General features: G+C 34.3%; 1 protein-coding gene and 1 long non-coding RNA gene across 2 annotated transcripts in view; one reads left to right on the top strand and one right to left on the bottom strand.

Annotated features, from left to right (window-relative positions):
* The window catches only part of PAX6 (paired box 6), a 55,462-nt gene extending 51,675 nt beyond the window's left edge, over positions 1-3,787 (bottom strand). Inside the window, exon 1 of the mRNA XM_082269878.1 lies at positions 3,637-3,787. The gene's annotated coding sequence lies outside the window, so the exon portion shown is untranslated. The remainder of the gene's footprint in view (positions 1-3,636) is intronic.
* LOC309565106 overlaps positions 1-11,662 on the top strand; it is an 18,102-nt gene extending 6,440 nt beyond the window's left edge. The window contains exons 2-3 of the long non-coding RNA XR_014225783.1: positions 8,619-8,769; positions 10,677-11,662. This is a non-coding gene — a long non-coding RNA (uncharacterized lncRNA). The remainder of the gene's footprint in view (positions 1-8,618; positions 8,770-10,676) is intronic.
* The last annotated feature ends 685 nt before the right edge of the window (positions 11,663-12,347 follow it).

The raw sequence follows: 12,347 nt of genomic DNA, 5'->3' as shown, positions 1-12,347 counted from the left end.
AAGGGGAGGGAGTTAATGAATACAAGTGACGTCATACTAATGGAGGCTAGGCAAGGGGCTGGACTGTGTCAGTTACATTCTGTATAGGTGAGTGCTCTAGGGTCTTAACTGTATCATTCAATCTACACACTGAATTTTGTGTTTCTGGGGCCATATAAAATTACTTTTATTGCCTAAGCATACATCCAAAGGTGTTACTGTAGCAGAAGGCTACTTGGGCGTAAAAGTAGACAAACAAGGTCAAAAAGTTTTATATTCCCACCAAGTAAAACACTTTTGGATCCTTTGAACTAAATAGTAACACACTTATAGGAGCCATTAAACTAAATAGTAAGACACTTATAGGAGCCATTAGGCTAACTGTTACTTCTGTCATTCCTTGGCATTAATATATACCAGTAATCTTGACATTTTGATAGAAAATAATGTAATCATGAATTCCTTCCTTTAAGGTTCTCATTTTTTTCATGTTCTGTAACATATTTTATAACACTCTTTTGAAGATTGTATTCATAATATAGTATTATTTCATGTTCTACTATTGTAGCATCTTGGCGATTGTTAGTAAATCATTTACTGTAACGATAAAGTTAAAGGTTGCTTAATGATGTTTTTTCTGTTCATGAAGATGTATTGTGTTTTGTAGGATTTTATAGTATAATTATAAATACATGTTGTCTATTAAGGATAGGAAGTGATTTATACTATAGTCATTTAGTGGGGTGTATAGTGTGAAAGTGGATCTTGTAGTCCTGTGCATGTCTCCTTATATTAATATCTATTCTGCAAGTCACCTTTTTAATACCCAGAAAAATGCTTAAAGTCCCCTTGTCCAGTTCACTTTGAACCTAGAGAGAAACACCAATTCTGACGTGTTAGACTGAAATGCATTTGCCTCTAGGATAACCAATGACTATTTGTGTACATGGGGCGGTGTTTGAGCTCGGTAATATCCAAGACATGGAGTTAAATGGAAATACATCCTCTTTTTAAACAATGACACACAGGGCTTCTGCATACAACCAACGTTAGGAGAAAAAAAGGGACATGCTTTAATACAGGGGGTGATTTTATAATTTATAGTACATGGACTTTTTAAAGGATATATATATGTATATATATATATATATATATATATATATATATATATATATATATAGAGATAGATATAGATATAGATAGATATAGATATATTTATTATTAAATAATATTAATTAATATTAATATAATGTATAACATTAAATAATATAATCCATCTATCTATCTATCTATATTTTTTTACTAATATATATTAATATATATATATATCTATATCTACCTATTTAAATATATATATATATATATATATATATATATATATATATATATATATATATATAGTCCTTGGAATGGTCTTAGTGGATGCTGCAGCTTTCTCTGTACTAAACTATTAAATATTAATAGCAGTGATGTTTTAGGACATGTCAGGGGATGTTTATTTTCTGTGTCTCTCCCTCCCTCTCTATATATATGTATATATACTTACACACAATAACCAATACATGAAGTACTTTCAAAGAGAATATATATATATATATATATATATATATATATATATATAAAACAATATATGTTTTTTTTACAGGGAATAGTGTATATATATATATATATATATATATATATATATATATATATATATATATATATATATATATATATATTTATCTATACCTATATTTATTTATATAATTATATTAGAGTTTCTTTCTTTCTTTCTTTTTCTTACTTTCTTTCTTTCTTACTTTCTTTCCTTCCTTCCTTTATCTCTACTTTTCTTTTTTTCCTTCCTTCCTTTATCTCTACCTTTCTTTCCTTCCTTCCTTCCTTCCTTCCTTCCTTCCTTTCTTCCTTTCTTTCTTTCTTTCTTTCTTTCTTTCTTTCTTTCTTTCTTTCTTTCTTTCTTTCTTTCTTTCTTTCTTTCTTTCTTTCTTTCTTTTCCTCTCGCTCTCTCTTCCGTTCTCTCACTATAATAACAGAATAAAATGCCTTCAGAAAAAAAAAAAAGAACATCACACTCTGACTGGCTATGCTATTGATTAATACAATCTGTTCCGAGAGTCTTGTAACTCTTTAATCTGCCTGTTAATCAAGTCTCTAAGCAGCTCAATGTGAGTTTTATTAGCGACAGGAGATCCCAGGCTGTAGATCAAACCAAGCGTTTCCACCCTTCATATCTAGACTACCGCTGCTTACATGATATATTTTCAATTAGGGGCCAATTTATCAAACAGTTTGTCCCCTTCTGACATCTGTAATATGTGTGAGCCGTTTACGTTGCCAAGTTGAGCAGCGCGTTGAATATTAGCGCGCGTTCAAAGGCATTTTGCGACAAATGTGACATTCTGCATTTTAGGAACAGATTTCCATATAGTATGTGCTTCTTTTCTCACAGCCAAAAGGATCTTAAGATGCATGGATTGGATTAAATTCTATAATATCTAATACCAAATGATTGTATCACACTGATATGCATATGAAAAGCCTATCTGGTAATTATGCGACAGTTTTTTTTTTTTCACTGCATGACAGCTGGATAAACATAATCTCCAATAAACATCTCTAATTAGAGAGGAGGGACTGAGTAAAATTTTATTTTTTCATGAAAAAGCATTTGGTATAAGTCGGCACCTCAAAAACAAAATATTGTAGAATTCAAAGCATTACAGATTTTTTTTTTTAAAATATATTCTTTTGAAGTGGAAACATGTTTTCAGGTACTAAAATATATATTTAATATGTTTCATTGCTCGCTTGGCAAATTAACAAAAACGTTGTCTTTAGCTTTTGTATAAAAAATATTAGGTATAAGGATTTATATAATATTTTTCTGTGGTTGGCAAACTGTACTTTATTTTTGGAAGATTATTGTTGTTACTATTATTATGAATCATAATAATAATAATAACAACAATAAATATTATGTATAATAGAACTATTAACAACAATAATATTATTGATAATGATACTACTATTACTACTACTACTACTAATAACATTAAATAACAATAATAACATTTTTTTTTCTTTTGCAAATATTTGCAACTGAACTCTCAGCTAGCAAAAAAAGAAGCAGAGACTTTAATTTTTTTTCTGGGTTTTAAATTCAATTTCCTTAAGTAAGTTTCTAACCTGTCTCATCAGAAGGAGAGGAGGGAGTGACCAGTAAACTGTAATTTAATCCTCTGTACTCTTAGCCGGTGCGAATTGCTAATTATAAGTTCTTCCGAAATAGGGATCAAATCACAGACTATGAGGATTTAAAGCTCCCTCAGCTATGCAGATCACATTCTTTTCGTTTCTCAAAGTAACCTACAAGCAGCCTGACAAACCAACTCACCAAACTTATTTTACAATTTTCCTTTGAAGGTGTAAAATCTTCTAGGGTCGTTTTCTGTATTTAATATTAATATGTATCATATTCCCCCTTTAAAACTTACATAGGACTCCATACACCATACAATACTCAGCAGAGGACAGAGAGACAATCAAAACACTCCTAAATCTAATTCTAGGTCCTTCTCAACCGACAGGCAAAGCAAACAAAACTACAAAAGCATCAGGTTAGCCTTGTAAAGTAGCATAGCCAGAGATTATTACCTGTTGCAGCTTGTGAGCACCAGTTCCCAGGATCTGTCCACTTCAGGACTTTTGCTTTCCTTGATAGTTCGTTAACTGGCAGGTTTGATCTCCAATTTCTACATAAGAATCTGCCACACAGTTTAAATGTCAGTGACAGGGGAAATAAAGGAGGCTGTGCGCCTAGCCTTTAACTTTCCCTTAATATCAGTGCCAGCTGCGCCCTGATTGGCTGGAGCGCGCCTCTGACATCACGGGACACAAGTTACTTGTGTCCAAGCTAACAAGAGAGTCAAGCAAGGCCTGGATCTCTAACAATTCACACAAGGTATAGGTATTATTATTATTATTATTATTATGATGACGATGATTATATTGTTATTATTATTATTATGAATGTTACATGTGTGCTAAGAAGCATTTTTGCACTTAAGTATTTTATTTGAATTAGCATTGCCTACCTGTCTATTGAGATATATATATATATATATATATATATATATATATATATATATATATATATATATATATATATATATATATATATATATATATATAAAATATATCTATATAGATAGATAGATATAGATATGTGGAATATTTTCTAAAGGGAATATACATGCACATCTCTGTCTTGTCTCTCTCTCTCTACATATAACAGGTATATAAAACTCATACACCCTTGCATGTTCTCTGTGTCTCTGTGCTGTGAGTGTGTTAGTTGTGTAGGGTTATCTCTTCCTTATCTCTGGGATGACCTATAAGTGATAATGACAGTATGAGGGGTATTGGCAGTAGGGTGCTCTGTACACCGGCAGCCAGGAGAGGTGAGTGTGCTTTTCATGGGAGCTCAGGTGTTATCTGTTTCTCCATATTGATTTAACACTGAATAGAGATATCCTAAAGCAGCAGCTGGGCGGTGTGTCCTCACATCTGGAGCTATTTGTGTCACTTTTGCTAATTGCTCTGTAAACATGACCTCCCAGCCTGCCGGGTGACATATACTCACCTGTCACTTCCATGCAGGACACCATGGCCCTGTCACCTAGGCTGCATCTAATCCTGCACTTGAGAGGGGGGTTAAAGTATTGGTTAAAGTAAGTTCCACTTATGGCCTGCACTGGATAAGGTGTAAGAGGATAGGCTATATGTATGTATGTATGTATGTATGTATGTATGTATGTATGTATCTATCTATCTATCTATCTATCTATCTATCTATCTATCTATCTATCTATCTATCTATCTATCTATCTATCTATCTATCTATCTATCTATCTATCTATCTATCTATCTGTCTGTCTGTCTGTCTGTCTGTCTATCTATATATCTATCAACACTTTTATAAACGTTCCTGCTCTCTCCCCCTATTTATCAAATACTACTGCTATCTATCTGTCTGTCTATCTATCTATTTATATTTCCTGTAAAAAAAACACACACTGTATATATATATATATATATATATATATTGATAATATATATTGATATATTGAGAGAGAGAGAGAGAAAGAAGGAAAGAAAGAAGGAAAGAAAGAAAGAAAGAAAGAAAGAAAGAAAGAAAGAAAGAAAGAAAGAAAGAAAGAAAGAAAGAAAGAAAGAAAGAAAGAAAGAAAGAAAGAAAGAGCAAGAGAGGGAGATTAATGGTTCTGTTATTTTCTCTCTCATCTGTCTAAACTTTTTTTTAAATTCTCCCTCTCTCTCTCCTATTTATTAAATATTAATTTTATCTATCTATCTATCTATCTATCTATCTATCTATCTATCTATCTATCTATCTATCTATCTATCTATCTATCTATCTATCTATCTATCTGTCTGTCTGTCTGTCTGTCTGTCTGTCTGTCTGTCTGTCTGTCTGTCTGTCTGTCTGTCTGTCTGCCTGCCTGCCTGCCTGCCTGCCTGCCTGCCTGCCTGTCTGTCTGTCTGTCTGTCTGTCTGTCTGTCTGTCTATCTATCTATCTATCTATCTATCTATCTATCTATCTATCTATCTATCTATCTATCTATCTATCTATCTATCTATCTATCAACATGTCTTGGCATCAGTCTATCTATCTATCTATCTATCTATCTATCTATCTATCTATCTATCTATCTATCTATCTATCTATCTATCTATCTATCTATCTATCTATCTATCTATCTATCTATCTATCTATCTATCTATCTATCTATCTATCTATCTATCTATCTATCTATCTATCTATCTATCTATCTATCTATCTATCTATCTATCTATCTATCTATCTATCTATCTATCCTGTGCCGCTGCTTGTATAAAATATTATACCAATATAACATGTACAGTTAAATCTAGTAAATAAGTATGTATATATATTTAAGGATTCCATCTAGAGGTTAGTCCATCCAGGGGCAGCTGTCAGGGTGACAAGGAAGGTGATAGGGCCATGTCCTGGCTGTTTGCTCACATTACACAGTAGAGGTGCAGTAGTGCTCCAGCAGGTTTCTCAGGAAGCTGGTGGCTAATATTTCACTGGCTTAAAAGGGCATCCTGGGAAAGAGCTGTCACAAAGGTGTCATTAGGGGCTGCTGCCATTAAGGGACTCGGAATCCCTGCAACCCAGCAGGGTTCTTGAAGGAAGCGCTGGAAACACCGAGGCTCCCGGCTGCTTATCTGGCTGTCAATAGCAGGAGATGGATCCGGAGTAGGACCAGGTGCTCTCCTGCCTCTCTCCAAACTGGAGCTCTCCAGGAGCTGATCAGGCGTGAAACCGTCTGCCGGCTCCACTATCTACACACAGTAATAAAGAGATATTAAATATTATACAACAGTTAAATGTGCCCTTGGTTTGACTATAAACATTACATTCAACAGCAGATATTAATAACATGTACGTATGCAGTATAGTCAAATATTTTGGGTTTCACAAAAACCCACGCAGGTTTGTGTTATAATTTATTTTTATACAGCAATGTTAATCACACACCTTCACTTATAAATAATTATTATTTATAGAACTGTATGTCACAGGTTTCAGGAAAGAGTCTGCATTAAATGTTTCTTTCTTGCTTTTTTTCTTGCCCCCCTTCTTCTTTTTCTGATATTCTGTTATCTCTCTTCCTCCTCCTCTCTCTCCATTCACTATCTCTCTCTCCCCTGACTCCTCTCCCTCTTCTCTAGCTCTTTCACTTCTCTCTCTCCCTCTCTCATATCTCTCTCTCTTTCTCCTTCATATCTATCTTTCACTTTTTTTTATATCTGTCTCCTTCTCTACTATCTTCTCCTTTCTTTCTCCCCTTCCTTCTTCTTCTCCCCCCCCCCCTCTCTCTCTCTTTCTCCCCCTCCCCTTCTTTCTCTCCTTTTCCCTCATATCTATTTTTCTCTGTGTGTCTGCTATATTCTCTACCTTTCTCTCTCTCTCTCTCTCTCTCTCTCTCTCTCTCTCTCTCTCTCTCTCTCTCTCTCTCTTTCTCTCTTCTATTCAATGTTTTTCCCCTGTCCACTCTCCCCCTGCCCCCTTCATTTTTCTCATTCTCCCATTCCTCTTTCTGTCTTTCTGTTTCCTATTGTCCCCCTCATGCTTTCTCTTTCTATCTCTTTATATTTCTATCTCTTCTTCTATCTCTCCCTCTGCCCCCACCTCTTTCTCTCCCTAAAATGTCAAAGGTCACCATATCTATTAGTAGTATTACTTTTTCCTATACAGATTAACCGACAACATGACCTTTACCACCAACCTAGATAGGGCACAACCAACACCCACAAATTCAACATAGGATGACATAATAGATAAAACAAGTTTTAAGTTCTACAGATGTTTTTGAGGTGCAGCTGTGAATGAGTCTTTATTATACATAGTTGAAAGGATTAAATGCAGAAAAAAAAAATTTTTTTTGGACAATTCATTCACACCCTGTACACATCCACCCCCAGTATAAACAGACCTCGTTATGAGTATGCGTTTCCGAGTGGTTTGAATAGTTTAGGTCTTTTTTAGATAGTTTAGGTCTTTTTTAGATAGTGTAGGTCTTTGAGGTCTTCCATCCTATAGCAGATTGTACAGCAACATCCTCCCCCGGGGAACACAGAGGGTTAAATTGACAATGATCCCCCTAATTTCATACATACTGAGCTACTTTTAAAGATATGGAGAATGGAATATGGTATAGCAAAGAATAGAATGGAATATGGTATAGCAAAGAATAGATTGGAATATGGTATAGCAAAGAACAACTGGAACACTCATGACTTTAACTGGACCTCATGGACTGGTTGTAAGCTAATTTGTTAGGAGGCTTTAATAGGGGGTCATACAATGGTTATTTATTAAACCAGTGAAAAGCCACCATTAACCTCAGATAAGTCAGATATCAGATAGATCAGAAATAAAAAAAATCTGATAAATCAGAAATCAAATAAATCCGACAAATCAAAGCGCACTTATTGGTAAAGTGATGTAACGCATGAAAGTCAAACAATCTCATTCTTTTCCAGGTGTGTCTAGATCAGTGCACTATATACATCTTCGTATTTACTTATTATGACGAATTCATATTTAATATAATCATGTATGAATTATTTATAAACTATTATAAATGGGATAATATTTCGTTGACACTATAGGAAAGCAACAACTATATAATACAATAACATTAATTGTTCAATATGAAAACTATATATATTATAACAAAATATGTGATCCTACTGTATGTATAATATGTATCTGATAAGAAAGCTGGAGCAGTACTCCTATGGCCATGCACTGTACCTTCAGACAGACCATCCATGTATATGATGTATACATTGGTGAATGCCCCCCCCCCCCCCCTCCTTCATCAGTGGAGGGTAATGTGATTTTGCACCGGGTGCTGTCAGCCAAGCGCAGTTCTGGATCTCTTAGAAGTGTCTAATGCCAGTTTGGAGTGAGTTAGCGATGTGAAGTTTTGAAGGATGCCCTGAGCCCATGTGTTCACATAGACTGAGCAATTCTCAGCACACACACTCTGTAATAATGAGCTTTAATTCTCTATCCAAGCAGAACCTGAGCAATAATAATAAGCGCATCAAGACAAATTGTTTACTGTGGCATTGCACAGACTGCAGAGCCCCAGAGAAGCCTCATCTCACCATCCCTGCAACACAGAGCTGCGGCACCAGCCCAGGCCGCCTGTCCATCAAGGAGCACAGCGGTAAGTGGCAGGCAGGGGCTCCCCCGGCGTCACTTGTGTGCAATGTACCTACATCCACCTGGACTCAGATCCTCCACCCACATCACACATCCATACATATCCATACATAGCTATTACTTCCATAATCTATCTATCTATCTATCTATCTATCTATCTATCTATCTATCTATCTATCTATCTATCTATCTATCTATCTATCTATCTATCTATCTGTCTGTCTGTCTGTCTGTCTGTCTGTCTGTCTGTCTGTCTGTCTGTCTGTCTCTATCTATCTATCTATCTATCTATCTATCTATCTATCTATCTATCTATCTATCTATCTATCTATCTATCTATCTATCTATCTATCTATCTATCTATCTATCTGTCTGTCAGTTTATCTATCTATCTATCTATCTATCTATCTATCTATCTATCTATCTATCTATCTATCTATCTATCTATCTATCTATCTATCTATCTATCTATCTATCTATCTATCTATCTATCTGTCTCTTAGCAATGTAATCTAGTCTGTCTGCATATTAATTTATCTGTTGATAATAATAATAATAATACCAACAACAACATCAACATACTATTACTGCTACTGCTACTGCTACTACTAATACCAATAAAAACAACAACAACAATAATATAAATAATAATAATAATAATATTTATTATCTATCTATCTATCTATCTATCTATCTATCTATCTATCTATCTATCTATCTATCTATCTATCTATCTATCTCTTAACAATGTTATCTAGTCTGTCTGCATATTAATCTATATATTGATAATAATAATAATAATAATAATAATAATAATAATAATAACAACAACAGGAACAACATACTACTACTAAAACCAATAACAACTACAACAACAATAAAAGAAGTAATACTAATAATGATAATAATAATAATAATAATAATAAACTATTTATTCAATATCTGTCTGTCTGTTTATCTATCTGTCTTCCTGCCTATCAATCTATCTATTGTTATTAATAATAATAATAATAATAATAATAATTTTAGTAACAAAAATATATTAATAATATATTAATAATATTTTTTTGATCTATCTATCTATCTATCTATCTATCTATCTATCTATCTATCTATCTATCTATCTATCTATCTATCTATCTATCTATCTATCTATCTATCTATATAGAGAGAGCGAGAGAGAGAGAAAGAGAGAGAGGGAGAGGGGGAGAGAGTGAGAGAGAGAGAGTGAGAGAGAGAATTAAGGATAGACAGATATTAACATGATAAATATATAAATAAATAAATATATAATTGATTAATAAAATACATTATTATTATTATTAGTATTACTATTACTACTGTTATTATTAATAATAATAAAAATATTGCTAAATAATATTATTCTTAGGCTTATATATTATTGTAATTATAAATAATAATGATGATGATAATAATATTATTTGCCTAAATACATTCATTCTTTTTAGAGTTGTTATTAAGCTCTGAAGTTCTTACGATAGATATATATATATATACAAAAAACATAACAAGACCTTTCACAGCAAAATCTATCCTTTGCCCATAATTTGTCCACTGCAATGTAATATATCATAGTTATGCTCATTTAGCTACAAGAAAACCAGCATGTCTAGTCCAGTCACCCAGTTTAGTGATAATTTAACCCCTGTGAGGCTGAGTTTTCCTTTTGCCTCTTTTGCGTTGAAATTGTGCCAGCTGAGGCGCTAACTGTGATACAGGTTTTCCTAGTGAAATTGTTTTCTTTGTGTGTCTGTTCATTTTCTAAACATCGAAAGAAAATCCTTATTCAGTGTTACACTGTCTCCAGCTCTGCGCTTCCCCATTAGAGATATTTTAATAACAAGCGTGGTTGTGTCCAATACTTGATTTGTGTTTTCTCTCTCTCCCTAGTCCTGGCTCTAGACTGAGACATTAGCTGGATTCCCTGGGGGTGATTGGAGGCAATCCGCAGAAAGTCGACAGTCACGTCCTGGATGTTAAAAATGCACTTTTGCTCAACTTGACAAGCTGGAGTTCGATCTACAATTGTATTTGAAAGCGCATAGAGCGGAAAGACCCCCACCCCCCATGCTCCCACCCCCCATCATTAAGCTCCACTCTCCTTTAGCAAAATAATAAGATATTTCATTTGCACACAATCCTGGATGGAATAACTCTTTTAATAGAAATCTGCTGTGTAATTCAACATGGGATATTCAAATCCAGCACACCCCCCCATCTCTCCCTATCAGCCCATCCATGTGATCTCACTGATTTTTACTTTAAAATCTTGACTAAGAGGAGAGTTCCAACAAGGGGATTTACACTGATGCCATGACCCTTGTAATTGGATTAAATATGGACTGACTTCATCCAAAAAAACAGGGCGAGATTGACACCTGCCAAGGGGAGTCCTCTGTGATTGACTGTGATGAGTCGCGCCGGCCACAGTAATGAAATAAATTGTACGGATAAAACTTCCACAGTTGTCATCCGTGGCCATCAAACAGAAGCCAGAGCCAAATGAGTGACAATGAGAGCCAGGGGGGCACCAGAAAAAAAACCATGGCACCAGATCGAGGGGGCTGTTAGACATTGACAAGCCAAATTACAACTTGCCACCTCAATTTCCAATTCACAAGTTTTCAATTAACATATAGATTGCTGTTACATATAAGATTAGGGAGACTTCTAGTAGGCGCTTGTGGGTTCATTTTGGGCCTGGTCTACTTATGAGACTTTGGAGGGGTGCCGGTGGTGGGTAGATGAAGGGTTGTAACTTGGTAGAGCAAAAGCTGAATTTCACTCAAGGATAAATTTGTGTAGAATTTTATAGTTTGTCTATGTCCACTACCTTTCTATTGGGTATTGTTATTAAAGTTTTAAACAAAACATATATTCTTATACATTTTTACATTTACAAATACAATGGACCAGCTGAATGTAAAAAAAATATTGATTTGTGTTAACTTTTGAACCTTATTTCTAAATATTATTTGTAATGATATTTGTACTTGGGGGCCGCCATATTTGCTCCATAGATATACCGGCTCGGCTCTGTAGTGCTTCTTTATTACCGGTATTTATATAGCACCAAAAATGTACATAGCACTTTACATATTGTACATTCACACCTGTCCCTACCTTCAAGGAGCTAATAATCTAAGGTTCTTCCTTACATTAATACCTACACACAGTGGGCTAAAATAGATAGGGGACATTTTACCTACAAGTATATCTTAGGAGTGCAGGAGGAAACATACATGAGCACAAGAAGAACATGCAAACTCCTTGCAAACAGTGTCCTGGTTGGAATTTAAACCAAGGACCCTAGTATTAAAAAGTAGGAGTGCTAACCACTAAGCCATTGTGCTTGAAATAGGTTGGTCTTTACTTTTAATTCTCACTGTGCAAGTCTATGGATTATTTTACTAAAGGAGTAGAGCATGTTCAGTTTGTAAAGTGCTCTTTCACTTTGCAAAGTAAACTTTCACTTACCTTAGCAAATGAAGTAAAGTTAACTGAAAATTCACTTTGCAGAGAATATCCAATAATGTGCAAGTTAAAAAAAATGTTTTTTTT

This window comes from Pelophylax lessonae, assembly GCF_965119305.1.
Source record: "Pelophylax lessonae genome assembly, chromosome: 10".
In the NCBI taxonomy this organism is placed as follows: Eukaryota; Metazoa; Chordata; class Amphibia; order Anura; family Ranidae; genus Pelophylax; species Pelophylax lessonae.
This window is presented reverse-complemented; position numbering and strand designations above follow the sequence as displayed.